Consider the following 22,855-nt stretch of genomic DNA (forward strand, 5'->3'; position numbering starts at 1 on the left):
AAAAATGCTTTTACAGTTAAGAAAAAAGGGTGCAACGGTTAAGTTCACATGTTCCGCTTCTCAGCGGCCCGGAGTTCGCTGGTTCGGATCCCGGGTGTGGACATGGCACCGTTTGGCACGCCATGCTGTGGTAGGCGTCCCACATATAAAGTAGAGGAAGACGGGCACAGATGTCAGCTCAGGGCCAGTCTTCCTCAGCAAAAAGAGGAGGACTGGCAGTAGTTAGCTCAGGGCTAATCTTCCTCAAAAAAAAAAAAAAAAAAAAAGCTTGTAAAATATTAAGATGTGGTCATGCTTTTAAAAAAGAAAACACTTTGTTTTGATTTTATGCTGAATGTATTCATTCCCCAGTAATAAAGATTAGAAAATTAGCACACTTAGACTGTTCCTAAAACATTATTATTACCTTGTCAAGGTTTCTAACATTTCATGCTGTTATGGAAGCACAATTCTCATGACAATTTAGAGGGAGCTCTGAGTCTGAATAGAATTAGTTCTCAGAGGGGAACCCCCTTCCTTCCTGACTGCCTTCCTTCTTTTTTTATTTTAATTTTTAACTATATCTTTGCCTTTCCTGTGTTCTTTTTTAATTTCAAATTCTTATTAATAGAACCTTTTTTCCAGGAAGACTCATGAATGTCGTTTCCTGAGCTTTGCACACTTGAGAATGTCTCTGTGGCCTTTTTACTTGAAAAACTGCTTGGCTGGGTATAAAATTCAAGGGTGTATTTTCTTTCCCTCGGAACTTTATAGACATTGGTCCACTGTCTTCTCATGTTACCATGGAGATATTTGTGCCAACCTGATTCTCCCCTACGGTGCGATCTGACCTTTTTACCAGACAAATCTTTTATTTTTGAAACTCAATTATTTCATTCAGATTCTTAGAGCTGATATTTCCTCAGCAACTTTTCCTGGAAGGTTGTGTGTGTATGAATTCATGGATTTATTTCTAGACTTTTATTGTAGTATGTCTTTGAATATTTTTATAGTCATGCATCACCTAATGACAGAGATATGTTCTGAGAAATGTGTTGTTAGGCAGTTTCGCCATTGTGTGAAATCATAGTGTGCACTTACACAAACCTAGACTGTACAGCCTACTACACACCCAGGCTATATCGTACTAATCTTATGGGACCACCATTGTATATGCGGTCCATCATTGATGGAAACATCATTGTGCAGGGCATCACTGTCTACCGTTAGTCCCACACAAGGTTTATTTGTTGGATGATCCTTGTCTGTCTTTTACGCCTCTCATCATTCCAATCTTTGACCCCCAAAAGAGTTCTTTGCCATTTAATCTTGTGTGACTTTCTATAGCTTATCCACAACGTTCCTTATTATAGTTTAGTCATACTTATTTTATTCATTGGTGTGCCTAACACGGTTTTAATCTCTTTGTTCCTTTCTTCTCTTCCTATTTCATTCCTAAGACCAGCCAGCTTGTTTTTATCTCTCGCTGTTACTTTATAATCACGTCTCTCAATCCTCATGTTTCTTATTTGAGTCTTTTTAAGGACACATTGTGTCATTTGAAATTGGTTGAGACTGTGAAGAACAATTGTTTTCCCTGTTCCTTTGGGCAATTCCTCTCGTGGCGTATCTTCCTCATCTGCCTTTATGTTGCCTTTCTCCCTTTTTGCAGCATCCACGCACAGTTCCTGTGTGGCTTTCTTCTTAGCTCGTTTTCAGATGGGGCCGGCTCTTTGTGAAGGATGGTGTGGGAAGGGGTGGGGAGGACGGCCTCGGGCAAATGACAGCTTCCATGCAGTTCTGTCCTCTTAGACTCTCTCCACATCAGTTGGGAGCATGGCTCAGTGTCTGATACCCAGCGGTCAGTACGGCCACAGCAAAGCCTCTGGGGAGGCTGTGTCTGGGTCTCAGGGCTCTAAGCCAAGGATTTTTGGACGAAGTTTTCAGGTTTGGGATATCCCATAAAGCCTCAGCTTTCCTAACCACAAAACACGCTGGGGATGTTTGCACGGGTTCTCCATTTCCTCTGTGTGCTGGTCTAGATTTCACAGTATTTGGGCAGAAAGCCTTCAGAGTTTGTGGTTTGGGGCTGTGGCAATTTCTGATTTCAATAAAAATTCAAGGGAAAAAAATCTCCTATATTCCAACTTTTGTTGTTGTTGTCTTTAGTTGATTTTGAGAGAGGAATGGGATTCAAATGTCCTTATGCCATCATTTTTACTGGAAATTAAATGCTTTCTCACCCATTATCTCTTTCAATCCTAACGCCAGCCCTAAGAGGTGACCCATGCTATGGCCCCCTGGGCTGGAGAGTGATGGCAGCATGGCTGACAACTAGAGGACCCTGGGCCTGAGCCTAAAGTGCATGGTCATCTTACTAAGAGCAGGGGGTGCTCACATGCACCCTGCTCTGCCTCAGTGACAAATCCTGATGTGGCAGCCAAAACCCTCTCGTACTTCGAGTTTGAGTCTATGCAGGACTTACATGGCAAAAGCACAGCATAGACACTGCTGCTTCTGCATTCACCACCTGTGGCAGACATCACTAATCAACCACAGTATTCTTTTATTTCCCTGCATCTTTTCAACACTCCATTACAGGCAGACATTACCACTAACCGACCTTGGCAAGTGAAACGAAACCTATTTGCCACTCCAGTCTTCAAGATTCTTCAGCCACTTCAGACATTCACTGGGGAGTCAGAAAGACCTGGGCTGAGTTTTAGCTCTGTGATTCCTGGCAGGGTGACCTCAAGCAAGTCTTTCCTTCTCTGAGCCTCAACTTTCCCATCTGTAAAATGGAGATCATTGTGATCACATTAAATTATTGAAGGGAATACATTAGATAGTGCATGTTAGCCATGGCTGCCCTTTTTAAAAAACTCCAAAACCTAGTGTCTTAAAACAATAAGCACTTATTTAGTTCATGAGCCTGCAACACAGCCGGGGGATTCTTTTGGTCTGGACAGAATTGGCTGATCTCACCTGGACTTACTAACCTGTCTGTGGTCAGCTGGCTGGTCGTTGATGGCGTTACTCACATGAGTGACAGTTGTCTGGCTGTCAGCTGGGATGATGAGGGTAGTTAGGCCATGGGGTCTCTCACCTTCTGCAGGCTAGCCCAGGCGTGTTCCCATGGCAGTAGTGGGGTTCCAAGAGATTGGGCAGAAGAATGCAGGGTTTCTGGGGGCCCAGGCTCTGGACTGTCACACTGACACTTCCATCCCATTCTGTGGGACAGAGGAAGTCACGAGGCCTGCCGAGGGACGAGGGGTGGGGAAATAAACTCCACCGCTTGATGGAAGAAGCTGCAAAGGCTTGCTGCAAAGGGCTTGATTACAGGGAAGGTGGGCGAATTGTGGCCATTCTTGCAATGAATCTGCCGCAGCACTTCCCACACTGCGGCCATGGCTGATGCTCAACACTGGATTTTAGAAAAAAAATTAAAAGTCACGAATTGCCTACTTTTTCTCCTGGTTGATGGAGCTTTTAAAGACTGAGTACAGCAAATGGGTTTCATTTCAGGCGTTAACTCCAGTATTGGAGGAGATTGAGAGGTCCGTATTTAGTGGGAACGGTGCCGAAATCAGTCAACACTGTCTGCCATCAGGGTGCGACGGGAGGCGACAATAAGTGCCACCACGTGGGTGCTGGGCAGGGAGACTGGAGCTTAGGGGAGCCAGGCCCTGCTCTGTCACCCCCCCCCACTGTTTCTTGTGCATCACACAGGTGCATGAAAAGAAGGGTCTCCTTGTGCCGTGGTGGCGTTTTCTGCTAACCTGATGACAGACTGGGAGCCCACATTTGTTCACCAAAGCTGATAGGGACCAGGATTAATTCGTGCAAGGGGAAGGTCACTGGACATAGCATCAGAAAGCCTGTGTTCTGGTCCCAGGTTCCCATGGACCAGCTGTGTGATGTCGGACAAGTCTCTTCCTTCCTGGCGATGGAGGGTGGTAGGGAAGGGATGGTGGAGGAGGAGGAGTATTGACTGACCTGGAAAATGGGGTTAGCCCAGACGAACTCTGAGGCGTAGAATGAGTCAATCTGTCAAAGGTGGGCTGCCACCCGATCACCCACTCAACCCCTCCCACTCCCCCGCCTCCCCCGTTTCCTAGCAAGCCCCAGAAGGTCGCTGTCAGTCCCCATGGAGTGAACGGTCTGGGCCCGTCCCCTAATTTAACACAGATCCCGGCCCACCTTGTTGTGCAGGAGTTTCGGCTCATCTGCGTTTCTTGGTCACACAGTCGGTCCCCGTCTCCAGGCGAGTCTCTGATCCCTGCAATTTCCATGGTTCCAGTAATTATGAGAGAGTCTGAAGCACAGAAATTCTGCGCCCTGTCCACAAGATGACACACTTTAATGGAGTTTATTAAATTCATTTTGCAGTTACTCAGCAGATTAAACTCACTGCAGCTCCAGAGAGCAAAACAAGGGCCAGTGGGGAGAATGTTCCAGGAGGTGGGTCAGAATTCAAAGGGAAGAAGCGCTTTCTGATGTCAGAGCCGGTCAGTACCAAGCGAGCCATCCCAGGAGGCCAGGGGCGAGGCCAGCAGGGTCCAGAGTCTGCTGTGGTCACTGGAGGGCGCGGCGAAGAGCAAGGGCCGTGGGTTGTACCCGGGTCTACTTCCCAGGGGTTTGGAAGAGTGAGCTGATGTTTCTAAGGCTCCTGTTCCCTCTTCTGTGAACTGGTGACAGCCTTGCCTAGCACAGAGCAATGCTCGACGAGTGATCACACTAGTATTTAGAGTTGGGGGGGTGGGCTTCCTCCGACTCCAAGTTTCCCCATTAACAGTAGTGGAAACTGAGGCAGAGAGAGGTTAGGTAAATTATCAAAGGTCACACAGCCATTAAGGGGTGGAAGAGGGATTTGAACCAGAACACTCAGGTTCTGGAGCCCATGTTCTTTCCCACTACACTGTTCTTAGCAACAGAGGGCTGGGTCAGTTTTGACATTAGAAAGAGTCCTCCAATAGTCCGTCCAGGAGGCTGATTTGAGCCTGATGATGGGTTTAGAAGCAGGTGACCATCGTCCGGTGAAGAAAGGCACAGTGGCACGGTCACATCTACTGGATCAGGACCAGCCGTGGGACATTCGTGTGGTACCATCTCTGGACTAAAACGTCAACCTGTCAAATCACTGTGTTGGCCTCAGACCAAAACTAAAGTGGCCTGGGAAGCCCCCTAGCAAGTGGTTAGCAGCAGATATGTCATGGGGGGCAATGTGCTCCTCAGGACTGCTGTTGACGAGACTCAGATTTAGGGCAAGTGCTAGAAAGGCCAGTGTCAGAGGGAAGTGACATGGGAGACAGAGCAGTATGAGCTGGAGCCGCAGACACCTTCCGACGCAGGACCCAAGAGCCTGAGCCAGGCAAGGAAGAGGACGAGAAGAACAGAGAGCTCTGTCGGAGCTACCCCTGGATGAAGGGCTTTCGCTGGTTGCCGAGTGAGGAAACATTGGAAATTCAACAGAGACTTCATTCCGTCATCCGTCAGAGATTTCTTTAGCAGCTTCTACCTGCTTGTGAGGCACTGAAGCCACGGGGTGGACAAGACAGACAAGGCCCTGCCCACAGGGAGCTTACATTCTCTGGGGCCCCCATCAGTCGGGATAGTGAATGCTGGCCGCCGCCAGACACCCCCAAAAGCTCAACAGCTCAACACAGTGCAGATTTCCTGGTCATTCACATCACAGTCTGACGTGGGTCTCTTGGCTCTTCATCTTGCAGCCACGCCGTCTGGAAGAGGTGGCCCCGGGGTCACCCTGAAGGGGAAGAGAGGGCTGGAGGAGTTGCCTCAGCTGTTTGCCATCTCAGCCTGGAAATGACACACGTCACTCTGGCTCACAGTCTGTTGGTCAGAACTAGTCACATGGTGTGAAGGTAGCTGCAAGGGAGGCTGGGAAGTGCAGGAGAGCACGTGGGCTTTTTGGTGAACAATGTCTCGGCCACAGGCTCCGTTGACACCAGTCAAAGTTGCATTTAGTTTTAAATGATCTGTACGGGGAATTATCAACAGCTCCCGCCTCATAGATGGACGCTACCTTTCTCAAGGAATCATCCGGTCTGCGTCCTAAAGGCCTGAGGCTAGGAGCTCCCTCAGGCCACGCTCCCCAGCCCCCTGGAGGGGGACAGGACCACAGTCAAGGTTCTGGGGCCCAGAAAGACCAAACCAGAAAGGCAGCCCCATAGAGAATTTCACCTCAGCAAAGCTCAACTTTTCCTCTGGCTGACAGATGACTTGAACACCACCTTTCCCCTGGACGTGCCAGGAAGGACAAAGAGAAACAAGATGAGGTGAAGGCTGGAGTCTCCGAGACGAGCCTCCTTAGTGGGAAGGGTCCGTGCTAGCTCTGAGGGGGCGTTTGATGACAGTGACCGAGTGGCCAGGCTTGGGGCCTCATTAAATGTGACAGCAAGCAAACCAGGCGACACAACCAGTTCATCACTTCTGCTCACCTGTGGGGTGTTAACATTTCTGGGTGACCAGGACCACTTCCTCAGGAGGCCACGTGCACCAGGAAATGGAAGGGCATAGAGTCATGGACCCCAGGAGAGCAGCGAGTCCAGGCTCCATCTTGACACCGGCCCAGGCTCCTGAGACGCTCTCACATCACAGCCTCGAGAACTCGTGTGTGCTGGGGGTGGCGGAGGAACTTCATGTTATCCCCAAATACCAGGAGAGAAAACTGAGCCACAGAGAGGGTGGTGCTTGGTCTAAGGTCACACAGCTGGTGTGTGGAGGAGTCGGCTATGGAAACCAGGTCTCTGCTGGCTCCCACGTTGCCATCCTTCTCCAGGAACCAGAGAAGTGACAAGGTCTGAATTCAGCCAGTGACAGCAAGCCCTGCTTTTTCCTAAAGAGATATTCTTCCACTATGTGGTTGGGGGGTAACCTTACCAGGCCCCTGTAACTTTGTCAGTCAGGATGAGAAAGGCTCTGCTGCATAACAAACAACCCCAGATCCACAAAGGTCTATTACTCAGGCTTCAAGTTCAGCTCGGCTGAGGCTCTGCCCCACGTGGTCTGCACTCAGGTACCCAGGCCAACAGAGTGGCTACCGTCTGGTCCATCGCTGGTCACTGTAGCAGATGGACAGAGAACTCTGGAGAGTCTCACATCAACGTGGTCTCACACCAGGCCTGAGGTGGCACGCAGCACTGTCTTAGTCAGCTCAAGCTGTCACAGCAAAACATGACAGATGGGGTGGCTTCAGCAACAGGAACTGATATCTCGTGGTTCGGGAAACCGGAAGTCCACGATCCAGGTGCCAGAGGGTTGGCATCTAGTGGGGCTCTCTCTTTGGGTCACAGACAGCCGTTCTAACTGTGTCCTCACACAGGCTTTCCTCGGTGAGTGAGGCTGAAGAGGGAGATAGAAAGCAAGCACTGGTGTCTCTTCTCATAATCCCATCATGAGGGCCCCTCCCCCAAGACTTCCTCCAACCCTGATCACCCCCCAGAGGCCATGTCTCCAAACACTGTCACACTGGGGGTGAGGGCCTCAACAGCTGAACTCTGGGGGGACACACTTCAGTCCATAGCAAGCACTTTTGCTCGCAAGAAATTGGCCAGAATGAGTTCCTCAACTCCTCTCCCCGCCACAGGGGGCCAGAGGTCAACCCTTCCCTGGGCCAGGAAGGGACGCGGGCAGGATACAGGCAAGCAGCGCAGGCGGCTCCCGCAACCAGCTTTCTGGCATGGAGGCTGGCGGCTGCTGCTGCCTTTAGCGAGCCCCAGAAGCTGGGGAGGTGGGGAGCAGCACTGAAAGGAAAGGTCGTGATAATGACTTTTGTTGAAAAATCGCCTCAAGGCAGGCCCTGTGATACGCCCTGTATGGACACGGTCTAAGTCAGTCATCGCAGCACACGCATGTGGAGGTGTTACCCATTTTACAGGTTGACTTGCACACAAATAGTTACTGAGCATCTATTGTGTACCAAGCTGTGCTCTGGACACCAGGAAATAGCAGTGAACAAAACTCACCAAATCTTTGTCCTTATTGAGCTTGCATTTTGGTGTAGAACATGGATAATCCCCAGACGAGCAATGCACATTGATCCGATGACGTCAGAGCGGACACATACTATAGAAGGAATACAGCAGAGGGGAGGAGGGAGTTATGGGGAGGCTGTGGAGACGGGGTGGTCAGAGAAGGCTCTCTGGGGTGGGGACATCTGAGCAGAGACCTGAAGGGGTGAGTCCCTTGGATCCGAGGTGGACGCACATCGGGACAGAGGGAAGAGCACATGCCAAAACCCTGGGGTGGGAACTTGTGGGCACCGTCACAGGACAGCCAGGAGGTGAGGCTGGGGGGCAGGAGCAGAGGAGTGGTTTGGGGGAGGAGTCAGAGAGGATGGGGGACTGGATCAGGCCTTCGAGGCCTCAGGAGGGACCTTAGATTTCATTCTGGGTGTGAGGGGACCTGGAGCTGTGTGATTTTGACACCCAGAAATTCTGCCCCCGAATCCTGGCTCTGTCACTTAGCAACCGGGTGACCTTGAACAGGCGATTCCGCTCCCTGTGCCTCAGTTTCCTCATCCTCAGGGATGATCACCACCTACTTCGTGGACATTTAATTGAGGAAGAGCATGAATGACTCAGCACGGGCCCGGCACACAGCTGCGGGACCGCCTCTCAAGACCTGGCTGCATGTGGCTCCTGGTCAAACCCAAGCATCTTATCAGCTGCTCCTGAGCGTGTTTTTGCCCCTCCTGCCTCCAGGTGCCCACCCTGCCTTGTCACCATCGTGGGATATTCTCCCCATGAGGAGCTTCTGGGGGAAACCCAGTTAACCTCCCCCTTCCCATGGTCCTGCCTCTGGCAGTGGGACCCCACAGCCATTTTGTGCATGACCCTGCCCTCAGCCAGGCCAGTCAGGAGTTGGAAGCAGACCCACGAGTTAATTCTTTACGTGGCCAGACCTATAATGTGTCAACTCACGATTTCTGTGGCGGGTTCTGTCACGTGCCTGGACACACAGAGGAATGGGTCTGTGGGGAAAAGAGAGAGGATCATGACGTGTGAGATGAGCAGAGACCCAGGACCCTGAGAGGGACCCCCAGTGCTGCCTGCTCCCCCCCGCTCTATTCTGGGGTCTGACCACACTCCTGCCCTTGGATCTGGGGAGGTCGCCGGGGTCCTGAATCCCCCTCTGGGTGGCAGTTAGCTGGAGTGGGTTTCTGCCACCTGCCACCAAGAGAACTAAGTTGACTCCGAATGCACACCCTTCTTTCAAGGCCCGTTTCGTGTGCGGCCTCCTCCAGGGAGCCCATCCTGACCTTCTTCCCGGGTCGGCATCTCCAGCCTCCCCCAACCCCAACATGGTGAACCCTCCTGTGATCCTCCCACGAAACAGATTTGTCCACGTGTCTCGTCATCCCGCTGGCCTCTCTTCTCCCTGGGGTCAGGAACCCTGTTTCCTCATCCCTGAATCAACCCCGCACCCTGGGCCCTGGCACAGGCCTTGCATACAGCAGGTGCTCAGTGCAAGCTTATCGAACCAAGAGCTATCCACTGCCCTGTGCATGGCCCCTGTGCCAGGCATTTGCATGCCATGCCTTCCTTGTCTCGTTTAATCCTCAGGAGGAGCCAGCGTCCTCGGTTCAAATCTCAGCCCTGCCACTCCCTAGCTGTGTGACTGTGGGCAAGTTGTTGAACCTCACTGTGCCTCCGTTTCTCATCTGTAAAATGGGGATAATAATGGTGCCTCCCTCGTAAGGTTGCTGTGAGGATTAAATGAGTTAACACAGGGCAGGTGCTAGCACCAGCGAGTACCAAACAAATATCAGCCATTTCAAGGTTGACACAGCTAAAGCCCGAGGGTCGAGGTTGTTGAACACAATGGCACAGACACCGCTCGGGAGGCTGGAGAGATGCTGAGCCCACTGCTCACTGTCCACTGGCACCACACTAATGTCCATCTACTAGGCAGGTGGCCTGCGGGGCCAGGCTGTCCTGAACAGTGGCGCACACTTGTTAATAAAGATCTAAAGAGAAAGTGTGCACAGACAGGCCTGAGGATGCCACTAAAGCCAAGTGCAGATGTCGGCTCAAGAAAACAAGGGTGGTGGTCTGGGCGGGGCAGCAGCCAGCAGGGGATGCTCACCAGGACTCCCTGGGACAGCCAGAGCAGGTGGTGAAATGCAGAAAAATGTCCTCATTGGTTGGTATCGGTGCCGCCCTGAGCCCCCTGGTGCTCCGATACAGCCCAGTCCCTCTCCCAGAGCCTCACCGCCACCTCTTCACCATCCGGCAGCTAAAAAGTTACTATCCAGCCCAGCAGGCGGCCTCCAGGGCTCTGCCCAGTTTGGGCAGTAATTGAAAATATTGACATAACCTCTGGCCGTAGCATTTGGCTTACAGATGGGCACATACCTTAGGACTGACCAGTGAGATTCTATCCTGAGACTGTTTCTGGAATTATTGGGCTAGTGAAGTTCTCCCTTCTGCTGGAACTTCTGGGGGCCTCCAGGAAGAGAGGGGCTGTGTGGTAGAGAAGTGGGAAGGAGCAAAACAGAGCCAAGTTACAGGGAGAGATGGATTCCAAAAGACTTCATCTGATCACCTGGATCCAGCCATACCTGAAATTCCCCTAGACTTCTCACTTAATAAGCCTATAGTTTCTCTTTTGCATTTCTTTCCTTTGTAATAGAAAGGATCCTGACTGACACAGTGTCCCCATGAAATACTGTCCCCATGAAGTAACTTACCTACAGTCATACACCTGGTCACACACAGGGATTCAAGCCCAAATCCAGCTGTCTCCAGTGGTGACAGTCTTTGAGGAAAGCTTTAAGAGCTGGGGCCACGGGAAGCAAAGGAACGGGCTCTGTTCACAATGCAATTTGCAGAGACTGAAATCACTCAGCGAGGCAATCTAATTTGAAGTGGTCCAAATCGCAGGCAATCTCCACAGTTTCCTGGAACCCTCACTGCTCACCTCCCAAGGCCAGACTGTCCACGGACCATGACGGTTCTGTTATCAGGCCTGGCAGGACACAAGCTACTGCTGTGACGGCCAGTCTGAATAGGTGTAAGTGTCGTAGAAGGTAATTATCCTCCCCCCCCACCCCAGGGGAGCAGCTCCTCAGCTGCCGCTGGGACTGTCTGGGGGGGCAGGGGGAGGGGGTTGTCTCCAGGAGGCCAAGGGCTCGGATGAGCCTTGACAGGTAACCATTCCCCGGAGCAGCGGGCGAGGCGTGATTAGACTCCTGGCTGGAGCAGGAGGTGGCCTTGTCTCCACTTCTCCCCAGGACTCCAGCCGGGAAGTGGTTGAACCAGCGCAGGTGAGGTGATGCCTCCAGGTGCTGTGGGAGCCTCTTTCTGTTACAGCCCAGGATCCACCACCAAAAGGCCCTTCTAGATTGGTCTCTGCTTGTGAATTGAGGACTAAAGGTCACAGTGAGGCAGAGACCATGCTTCCTGAATGACCCCATCATCTGTCTCTCCCTCCACACAGTGATCCCCTTGAAGATGGGCAGCGTCTCCTTCCACGATTGGCCCCTCAAGGCCTAGCGCAGTGCTGGTACCTGCGAGAGCTTCGCCACATATGTGTTGAATGACTGAATAAATGAAAAAATAACTGAGATACCCTCACTTCACAGGTGGGGAAACTGAGGCCATCAGAGAACTCACACCTCATTCGCCATCTGGATTCTGCAGCAGCGACCATCAGCTATAAAGCACGTGGGTAAGATGACCATATGCCCCAGTTTTCCCAGAGCAATCCAGTTCATGCCTACTTCCCTGGTGTGATTATTAATAGTGTTTCCTTTCATTCTCAAAACTTTCCTCATTGGGACAATTTTTCATGGCCACCAAGGGGGTGGTCCCTGGAGAGAATCTGGAGCCACCATTGACTGGTGACTGATAAGCACCTGGGGCTCACCTGCCCTTACGAATCCCCACAACCAGCCTCCATTCTCTGTGGCTTTCCACACACCTGACTTTCAGGTACTAGTGGATGCTCCTTGACACAGATGTCCCGCGGCCAAGAAAGTTCTGGAAAGACTGGGTTACATAGCAATAAACTGGTTTCCTTACCACAGCATTCCTCAGTGCACTTGCTGTGCTCATACAAGCAGCAGGAGGAAAGGAAACACTCTCCCCCAACACCGTGGTCCCAAAAGAAGTTGGTGTGGGATAAATCTTTATACCACTTCCCTTTAGTTAATCCCTTTACCCAGACAGACAGTTTACTGTGCCTCAGAATGTTATTGAGTGAACAGGATGGGGAGAAAAAAGCATTTTATGATGGTAAAAAGAAGCTCAGAATAGATGGCTTTTTGCTCAGCGAAGCAAGGTGAGGGATTTTGATTATGCAAACACGAGCCCTAAGCTGAGTGTGGGATGCAGGTGGAGGTGGGGAACAGACATAGGAGGGAGAGGAATAGCGTTTAGAAGGAAAAGGAAGCCAAAAGAAGCAGTGCTCAGGAGACCCTAAGCTCCGGGGAACTTGTAGAACTCATAAGGAGTCCCCTGGACTTTGCACAGTGCACGAGGTGGGGCTCAAGCCAGCTTACGAGACACTAAAGGGAAGGGGGACACCAGTCATCTGGAGGACTTGGGACAACCCAGCTGGAGAGATCTGAGGCCTGGGTGTTCTGTGATCCTGAGTCTGCAGCGTTACAATGGCAGATGGGATTTTTGTTCCCAACCCTTCACTCTCTTCCCGCCTCTGCCACGTGGCCTTGCAGAGCACGGGAGCCGGCAGGGTGGGGCTGCCCGCCTCACTCATCTTAACCTTGCCCATGTGATTTGCCTTGGCCAATGGAATATAGGTGCAAGTGACAGTGGCAGTTCCAAACTGAGGCCTTAAGAAGTAAAGGGGCCCTGGGGAGTCAGAGGGTGTGGGAGAAAAGCACAGGGAAAGGGGAGCTTGAGAAAGCCATCCAAGAAAGCTGTGTATGAAGTCCTGGACGCACCCCCAACCTGTACACGGATGGACCTGACCCCAAACAACATGCTAAAGGCTTTGAGAACTGAATTACAATGCAGTGTGTCCTCGCGGGCACACAGGTGGGGAATATCCTAATATACTGCAAAGCCTCTGAAAACTTAACTGAAATCGAAACCGCAGCCCACGGGAAGTGGGTGAGAACTTGCGGCTCTGACCTTACTGGGCTGGCTGCCTGCTTAAAAAAGTCAGCGTTCTCAGATTTCAAAATTTCAAAAGAACCCAAAGTTTCAAAATGTCCAGGATATAATCGAAAATTACTCAATATACGAAGAATCAGGGAAATCTCAACAACTTACAAGGGAAAAGAGTATCAATAGATGCCAACTCCAGTATGACGGAAACGTTGAAATTATTAGACAAAGATTTTTAAAACAGCTATGATAACAACGTTCCATGAAATAAGGAAAAATCCTCTTAAAACGAATGGAAAGATGGAAATTCTCAGCAGAGTAATGGAAGCTGTAAAAAGAACCAAATGGTATTATTCGGCCTTAAAAAGGAATAAAATTCTGACGCATGCTACGACATGGATGAACCTTGAGGACATTATGCTGAGTGAAATAATCCAGTCACAAAAGGACAATTATGGTGTGATTCCACTTATATGAGATAACTTAGAGTAGTCGACATCATAGAGACAGAAACTAGAATGGTGGCTGCCAAGGGCTGGGGGAGGGAGAAAGGAGAAGTTATTACGTAATGGGTATATTTACAAGACGAAAAGAGTTATGAGGATGGATGGGGTGATGGTTACACAGCATTATGAATGTATTTAATACCACTGCACTGGACACTTAAGAATGGTTAAGATGAGAAATTTTATGTTATGTGTACTTTACCACAATTTTTTTAATGGGGTAAAAAAAACCCAAATGTAAATTTAGGTTCTGAAAAAGACAATAACTAAAATTTAAAATTTCACTGGATGGGCTCAACAAAGGAATATATATGACAGAGGAATGAGTCTGTTCACTGGAGGATAGACCAACAGAAATTATCTAATCTGAACAACAGATAGGAAGAAAAATGACAGAATAATGAACAGAGCATCAGGAGACCGTGGGACAATATGAAAGTTCTGACATTTGTGCCTTTAGAGTCCCAGAAGGACAGAAGAAAAAGGTTAGTGCTGAAAGAGTATTTGAAGAAATAATGGATACAAACTTCCCAGAAGCGTAGAAAGACGTAATTATATGGCTTCAGGAAGTTCAGCAAACTCCAAACAAATAGACACAAAGAAAACCATACACAGATAGGTCATAATCAAATTACTGAAAATCAAAGATAAAAATTCTTGAAAGTAGCCATAAAAAAAAAAACTTATTACCAATGGGAGAAAAATCATGCAAATGACTATGGGTTTCTAACCAGAATCCATCGAACCAGAAGACAGTGGAAACTTTTTAAGTTTTGAAAGAAAACAACTGTCAACCCAGTCTTCCAGATCTGGTAAAAAATACCCTTCAGGAATAAAGGCAAAATAAAGATATTCTCAGATGAAAGAAAATTAAGAGATTTTGTCTCAAAAATTAAGAGATTTGGGCTAGAACTCCAGGGAGTTCTACAGAGGAAGAGAAATGGTACCAGTGAGGAACTTGGAACTTCTGGCATGAAGGAAGAGCAACAAAATTAACATCCATCTGAGTGAAAATAGTAGACTATTTTTCTCCCTTTAATTCTTTAAAATATATGTGACAGTTGAAAGCAAAACTGTAACATGATCTGGTGGGATTTTCAATGTATATACATGTAAAACATCTGACGACTATCACACAAAGGGTGGAGGGAAAGGAACCAATGGGATTGTAAAGTTTAATGGTAACATGTTAATTTTAAGTGTGCATATTGTATGTTAAGTGTGTATATTGTAACCAATCCCTAGAGAACCACCAAAAATCTATACAAAGAGATAGAGTAAAATGGCCAATATATAAATTAAAATGCAATAAAAATATTCAAATAATTCAAAAGATATCAGGAAAGGGGAAATCAAGGAATAAGTGAAAAACAAATAGTAAAATGTCAGTCTTAAATCCAACCATCTGAATAATTACATTAAATGCAAATGGTCTAAATACACCAGTTAAAAGCCAGAGATTGCTAGAGTGGATTTTTTTGTTTAAGACCGAACTACACGTTTCTACAAGAAAACCACTTTTTATAGAATGATGTAAATAGATTAAAAGTAAAAAGCTGGTAAAAGATACACCGTGCAAACACTAATCAGAAGAAACTTGGGATGGGAGGGCCATCTGGCCGCGACATCTGTCACCTCGTTGATCGCCAGGGTTGATTCGGCTGAGCTGGCCGACCAGGCGGGTGTCCCCTTCCTCCCTCACCGCTCCACATGCATCCTTCCCAAAGCCACGCGCTCGATCAAAGAGGACGACCCTCCCCAATAGAGGTGGACAGTTCTTTGGTCAAGGGCATATGAGTAACGGCTTCCCTGCTAGAACCTCCAAAGAAGCTCTCGAAAGAAACCTGGAGTTGCTATTAATATCAGAAAAAGCAGATTTCAGAAAAACAAAAGTTGCAAAAAGTTCCATTTACTATGAAGACATAGCAATCTTAAATATATAGAGAACTAACAAAAGAGCTTCAAAACACATGAAGGCAAAAACTTACGGAAGCGTAAGGAGAAACTGACAAATCCAGTTATAGCTGGAGACATCAAAGGCCCTCTCTCTGTGATTGATAGAAAAGTAAAGAGAAAGTCGGTAAAGAGAGGCCTCGACTATGTGAGCAACCAACTTGACCTAATTGTCATTTGGAGAACGCTCCACCCAACAACAGCAGAAAACATATTCTTTTAAGTGCACACAGAACATTCACCAAGATAGGCTACATTCTGGGTCATAAAATAAAGTATCAAATTTAAAAGAATTGAAATCACATAAAGTATGTTCTCTGACCATAATGGGATTAAACTATAAATTAATAACAGAAAGATAGCTAGAGATTCCCAAACACGTTTAACGACACACTTCCAAATAATCTATAGCTCAAAAAAGAAGTCTGAAGGTAAATCAGAAAATATTTTGAGCTTAATGAAAATTTGTGGGATGGAGCTCAAGTTGTGCTGGTAGGAATATTTATGTTAAATGCTTATAGTAGGGGATAAAAGAAAACCCAAAGAAAGCAGAAGGCAGGAAATAATAAAGTTAAGAGCAGAAATCAGGGGAATTGAAAACAAAAATAATAGAGGAAAACAACAAAACTGAAACTTGGTGAATTAAAAAAAATCAATAAAATTGCTAAAACTTAGTCAAACTGATCAAGAAAAGAGGGAGAAGACAAAAATTACCAATGTCATAATTGAAAGCAAGCACTTCACAGTAGGCCCCACAGACCTTAACATGAGAATAAACAGACACTATGAACAGCTCTGCGTCCATAAATTTGACAACTTAGATGACATGGACCAATTCCTTGAAGGATACGAACTGCTAAACTCACTCAAGAAGAAACTGATGACCTGGGTAACCTTGTGTCTATTAAGAAATTAAATTTGTAGTTAGAAAAACTTCCAAAGAAGAAAATTCCAGGCACAGATGGTTTCACCAGCAAACTCTCCCAACACTTAAGGCATAATAATACCAGTTCTACAGTCTCTTCCAGAACATAGAAGAAGGAGGAACATTTCCCAGCACTTTATGAGGTCGGCATTGCCATGACAACAAAGCCAGACAGAGACCATAGAAGAAAATAAGACTAAAGATTAATATTCCTTGTGAACATAGATGCAAAAATCCTCAAAAAGATATTAGCAGATCAAATCCAGGAATATAGAATAAAAATAATACGTCATGGTCAATTTTGTTGATTCCAGGAATGTAAGACTGATTGAGATTTGAGAATCAATCAATGTAATCCACCATGTCAACAGACTAAAGAAAGAAAAAAACAGGTGATCATATCAAGAGATGCAAAAAAGACATTTTACAAAATTCAATATCTGCTCATGGTTAAAAATGAAAACTCTCAACAAACTAGGAATAGAAATGAACTCTCCTAACCTGGTAAAGGGCACCTACAGAAAATTTACAGTTGATGTCATACTGATGGTGAAACACTGTTGGCGTTTCTGCTAAGATAAGGAACAAGGCAAGGATGTCCGCTCCCATGGCTCTCATTCATCACCACACGAGAAGCCCAGCCAGTGCAATAAGGAAAAAAAAAAAGGAGACACGCAGATTGCATAATTTCACAATGTATACATATATCAAAACGTCAAGCAGGACACTTTAAATATACACAATTTTTGTCAGTTATACCTCAATAAAGCTGAAAAAAAGAAATAAAACTATCCCTCTTCACAGGTAACATGATTGTCTATGTAGAAAATCCCAAGGAATCTACAAAAAATCTCCTAGATCTAAAAAATTCTGGCAAGGCCATAGGATATAAAGTTAACGTACAAAAATCTCTATGAACCACAATGAACAACCAGAAATTAAAACTTTAAAAACAGTACCATTTACAACAGCTCCAAAAAATTAGAAATACGTAGGTAACAAAATATATAGGGGATCTATATACTGAACACTACAAAAAACCTGATGATAGAAACCAAAGAAGATCTAAATAAATGGAGAGACACGTCATATTCATGGACTGGAAGACTCACCATTGTTAATATGTCAATTCTCGCCAAATTGATCTAAAGAGTTAACTTAACCGCAATCAGAACTGTAACAATATATTTTGTCAGATATAGACAAGCCAATTCTAAAACTTATATGAAAAGATAGAGGAACTGGATTAGTCAAAACAATTTTGTAAAATAACAAAATCTTTCAAACCTCAACCTTCTTGATTTTAAGACTTCCTATAAAGTCACCGTAATCAAGACAGTGCACCGTTGGCGAGAGGAAACACACGTAGATGAATCGAACAGAATAGAGAGTCCAAAAATACACCCACACGATTATGGTCAATTGATTTTTGAGAAAAGTGCAAACGCGATTAAACGGATAAAGGATCGTCTTTACAACAAATGATGTTGGAACGATTGGACGTCCATGTGCAAAAGGGTGAACCTTGAAAGATACCTCACACTTTACATAAAAATTAACTCAAAATGGATCGTAGACTTAAATGCAAAATGTAAACCTACAAACTTCAGAAGAAATCGCAGGAGAAAATCTTTGCTGAACTCGAGTTACACAGAGTTCTTAGATGTGACATCAAAAGCACGATTCATCAAAGAAAAAGTTGATAAATTGGACTTCATCCAAATTAAAAGCTTTTGCTCTGTGAAAGACACTGGTAAGAAAAAGAAAAGACAAGCTACCGACTGGAAGAAAATATTTGCAAATCATGTATCTAGCAAGAACCCGTATTCAGAACATAGAAAGAACTCTCAAAATGCAACAATATGAAAACAAACAACCCAATGAAAAGACGGGAAAAGATTTGAACAGATGCTTCACCAAAGAAGGGATACGAATGGAAGACAAGCACACGAAAAGATGCACAACATCCTTAGTCCCTTAATGTAATGTAATTAGGGAAATGTAAACTAAAACCACAGCAAAATATCATTATACATCCGTCAGAATGGCTATTAATTTTTTAACTACTGGCAATATGCAATGCTGGCGAGGATGGAGAGCAATTAGACCTCTCGTACAGTGCTGGTTGGAATGCAAAATGGGACAGTCCTTCTGGGAAACAGCTATGCAGTTTCTTAGGAAGTCGAACATGCGCTCACCATACGACCCAGCAATCCTATTCCTATGCATTTACACCAGAGAAATAAAAACTGAGCTTCACGCAAAAAGCTGTGTATGAAGGCTTATAGCAGCATCATTTACACTTGCCCCAAACTGGGAACAACCCAAAAGTCCCTTAACAAATGAATGGGTAGAAACTCGGTACGTCCGTGCAGTGGAGCGCTACTCAGCAATCAAGAGGATGATACACACACGACATGGACAGGTGTCCAAATCATTACGCCAAGTGGAAGAAGCCAGACTCAAAAGGCTGCATGCTGTATGTTTCCATGTGAATGACGTTCTGGAAAACTCTAGGCATGGAGAACAGACTGGGGGTGCCAGGCTCAGAGCTGGGGAAAGAGTGTGACCACAAAGGGGCAGCACATGGGAATTTGGGGTACTAGAGCTGTCCTGTGTCCTGACTGTGGTGGTAAATGAATCCATGCTTGTGTTGAAACTCATAGACCTGTACACCACAAAAAGGTGGATTTTACTGTATGTAAACTTTTTAAAAATTTTAAGACAGAACAATATTTGAAACAGAGGCATTGAATGATGCTGCTCAACCCTTTAGCTCTCTGTTCGTCATGGAAGCGCACAGCTGGGCAGCTGCTGGCCCGAGGAAGAGCTGAGGGCAGACCTGGAGCCACCCACGCCCTGAAGAAGGGCCGTCTCACCTGCCCTGAGGAAGAAAAGTACATCTTTACCATTGAAACCCATGGAGACTTTGAGAGGACTAATTATGTAGCAAAAAACTGACTCATACAACTATGCACACTGATTTGACCTTAGGAAACCCCTGTTAGCATCTCTCAGTGCACTGCATCCCTCTGGACCCGCTGCTCTGGGAAGGGTAGATTATTCTCCTTGAATCAGAATGTCTCCAAGCAAGAAATAAGGGGCCACATTAACGTCAGACGACAGCCCTCACCCGCCTCAATGACCACAGAACCCCGCTTCCTGCGTGGGTCTCCCCAGTTATCTCTAAGTGTCCACAGCAGGCGGGACACATGCTCAGGGCTCCATCCACCCTCAGCCGTCCTCTCCGGCCTCTTCCTGGGCCTCCCACCTCTGCCCACCAGTGCTGGTGTCTCTGGGAGCCTGCGCCTCCGCTGAGGGCTGGGGTCTCCCCCTGCTGGGATAGGCGGTGATCCCAGAAGCCCAGGGGGTGCTGGGTCGGTGGCCTGCTCCAGGGGGAATGCCCATCTCTAGAAGCTCGATGCCACCGGGGCCCCTCAGCAGCTCTGCTCGGGCGCTGAGCCTCACATGGCATCTCCTGAATACACTCTGGCTTTCTCCCTTCCCCCCATGGAATCGGAAGCCCGTCCGAAAGAGCAGGTGCGTGCATCCCTCCCTCGTCAGGCAGGTGTCTTTATCCCCAGGCACCTGCCTCCTGAAATAAATCCCTCTCTCCTTTAATCCAACATGTTTAACTAATGCAAATAGATACTCATGATGATGCCTAACTCTACAGGGATAACCAAGATCCACTCCAGCAGAATCCTCAGAAGAAAGAACCCCATTCTTAAGCTAACTTGCAAGTAGCTGCATGGGATCCTCTTCATACACATCTGTCAAACATTCACTACAGCCAGGACAGAGTATCCATAACACTGATCCAAATGGTCGAAACAGGAAGAAGAGAACCTGGGCCTTGGACCCTATTCATCCAGAACACCTCTGCCATCTTACAGGTGACGAAACTGAGGCTCAGGGAGGGGCCACAGTTACCCAAGTTTGCATGGCTGCTAAGGGTCAGCAGTGGGGTGAGCCACGTCCCTGTGCCCCCAAAGATCTTTTCCATGTGGAAGGCTCAGGGGACTGAGATCACAGGGTGGGGGCAGAGGGGCCCAGCAGGCTGGAAAAGCCCTGCCCTTGAGCTTGGCAGCTGGGGCCAGGCACGGCCAGGGAACTGGTGAAGATGCCAACATGACCCCATGTGGGTCCAGCGCTTGTCCCGTGCAGACCCTGGTCCCATCTGCTGCTCAGAGCAGCCCCATGAGGCAAGCGTCACACGTGGGGAAACTGAGGCCCAGAGAGGGGAAGTCTGCATACAAAACTCAAGCTTGGTCTGTTTGCCTCCAAGTCTCGGCCCTCTGGTTAGAAATGCAGAGCTCTTTCTACTAGGCCACAGATTGCAAATCAGCGGCCTCGACAGAATCCTACTCCCAGATGGAATTCATTTGACACCTACCATGTAATAAAAATCGGGAAGTTTTATAGGAAAAAAAAAATAAGATCTCTGATTTCTCTGGAAAAAGCAGGAAATCAGGACACTGCATTCCAAAAGTCCCACATGGCACCAATTAACAGGAGCCAAGCTCATCTTCCCAAGCAGCTCAGGCTTAGGACTCAGATGCCTGGGTGACCTTGGGCAAGTGACACACACCCCTGGGCCCCAGTTGCATCATCTGCATGACGGATGTACCACTAGTGGTACCCACCTCAAGGGCCGTCCTGAGCAGTAGATGAGTGAACACATGTAAACACCGTGCGCTCCCAGCAGGGGCTGTCACTGTGTCCACTCTGGCTCTCCTCTGATGGAACCTGCCCTCTCCTGCTGCCCACAATCCCCTCCTCTCCCTATTGTGCCCACAGCCTTCACCTCCTCACTCGTTTACATGACCTACCTATGCCCCTCCCGCCCCCGGCCATTAGAGCTTGTGTCCTGGACCACTTCCCAGCCCAATGTGAGAAAGATTTGGGCTAAAAGGAACAGGACTCAGATATAGCCTAGAAAGTTCTCGATGTGAGTTCCAAGCTGGATCCTGCCCTCAGGCTGCATATGTAAAAATGCCCGCCTGCATCTGGGGTGCCCTCACCAGCCCACATGTTTATCCACCAGTGGCTTGGAAGCCCCAGTGCCCCGGGATACACCAAATGGCCTGAAAGGGGCAGAGACCCCGGAGGATCCACCAGTATCCTGGGGTGACATCAACACGACCAAGAGGACAATCACATCCCCTCACGTGTCCTCACACCCAGAGCCTCGCCAGGCTCCCAGCTGCTCCCCTGTGGATGCCCGGGCCTGCTCTGCGCTCCCACCGGGAGCTCCAGGCCAGTGGGGGAAGAAGACCCCTGCTCCACGGCCCTGCAAAACGTCTGTCACCACCAACAGGACAGTGTGAATGGTCCGTCTGCTCCCATGGACGCTGTCAATGGAGCCAAGCAGGGCGCCTGGGTGAACTTGGGAGGGAGCAAGATTGGTTTTCAGATTATCGCCCAATCCATAGTTGTCAAGGAAGAAAAAAGACCTGAACGATCGTGAAATTAAATCAAATGAGCTTCTGGGTGCTGCGTCATTTCTCTCCCACCCACGGACTCCTGGCCCTGTCCCTCGGGAGGAGATGATGAATGGGCTTGCTGTCTGTTTATCCCCCACTGGTCCCTCTGACCATCCGTGCATCTCCACAGTCATCAGGGATTGATTGCACTCCTACTGTGTGCCCCACCCTGTGCTTGGTGCCAAGAATCTAGGGGTGAATGGGCAAACACCACCCCTTCCTCATGGATCCAGGGGGAAGTCAGACTTTCAATGAGCTGTTACCAGCCAGGACGAAGTGCCGGGCTAGGAGGCCACAGGGCTCCGGGGGGAAACACACAAATAGGGCAGGGACTGGAGGTGAGTGGGAGTCAAGGAGGACTTCCTGGAGGAGGCTGAGCTCGGCACTTTGAATAACAGTGAGCCCGGCCCAGGCTGGGCCAGATGATGGGGGCCTCCAAGTAGCAATTGATCAGGACTTTGGACTTTGTTCTGAGGGCAATGGAGAATCATGGGAGGTTTTAATCAGTAAAGTGACTCGTGAGCGGATTCGTGTTGAATCTTCACTCCGGCTGCTGTGGGGAGAATGGACGGGAGGGGCGCAGTGCAGGGGGTCGGGAGGACAGATAGGAGCGTCAGTATCCTCCAGCCGAGAGGAGATGGAGGCCTGAACTCAGGTGCATAAATCTCCCAGCACAGAGACGTGCGTGTGCTGAGCAAGTTGCGCACGGCAGGGAACAACCACCACACATCCAGAAGGGCTCTCTCTCCTCTCGCGAGACTCCTCAGGGAGCCCACCCTGATCACCCCACTTACAGCTGCAGCCCCTCCCCAGCTCCTCCAGCCCCCATCCTGCTCTGAGCACCTTCAGACGCACAGTGTAATTCACTTATCTGTTGTTTTATTGTTTGTCCTCTACAACACACACACACACACA

The 22,855-nt window shown here is 48.1% G+C and overlaps 1 long non-coding RNA gene across 2 annotated transcripts; it reads right to left on the minus strand.

Moving 5' to 3' along the window:
* Positions 1 to 4,320: 4,320 nt before the first annotated feature.
* LOC111771927 (uncharacterized) lies at positions 4,321 to 16,545 on the minus strand. 2 transcript variants are annotated; one of them, XR_002805829.2, is made up of 5 exons: positions 10,691 to 16,534; positions 10,356 to 10,463; positions 8,922 to 8,971; positions 7,965 to 8,064; positions 4,321 to 7,341 (listed from the first exon to the last, which is right to left on the minus strand). It is a non-coding gene; the product is annotated as an uncharacterized lncRNA (long non-coding RNA). The 2 variants fall into 2 exon arrangements; XR_011432221.1 differs by having other exon boundaries at positions 4,333 to 7,341; positions 16,396 to 16,545.
* Between the last annotated feature and the right edge of the window lie 6,310 nt (positions 16,546 to 22,855).

Source organism: Equus caballus, chromosome 2 (genome assembly GCF_041296265.1).
Source record: "Equus caballus isolate H_3958 breed thoroughbred chromosome 2, TB-T2T, whole genome shotgun sequence".
In the NCBI taxonomy this organism is placed as follows: domain Eukaryota; kingdom Metazoa; phylum Chordata; class Mammalia; order Perissodactyla; family Equidae; genus Equus; species Equus caballus.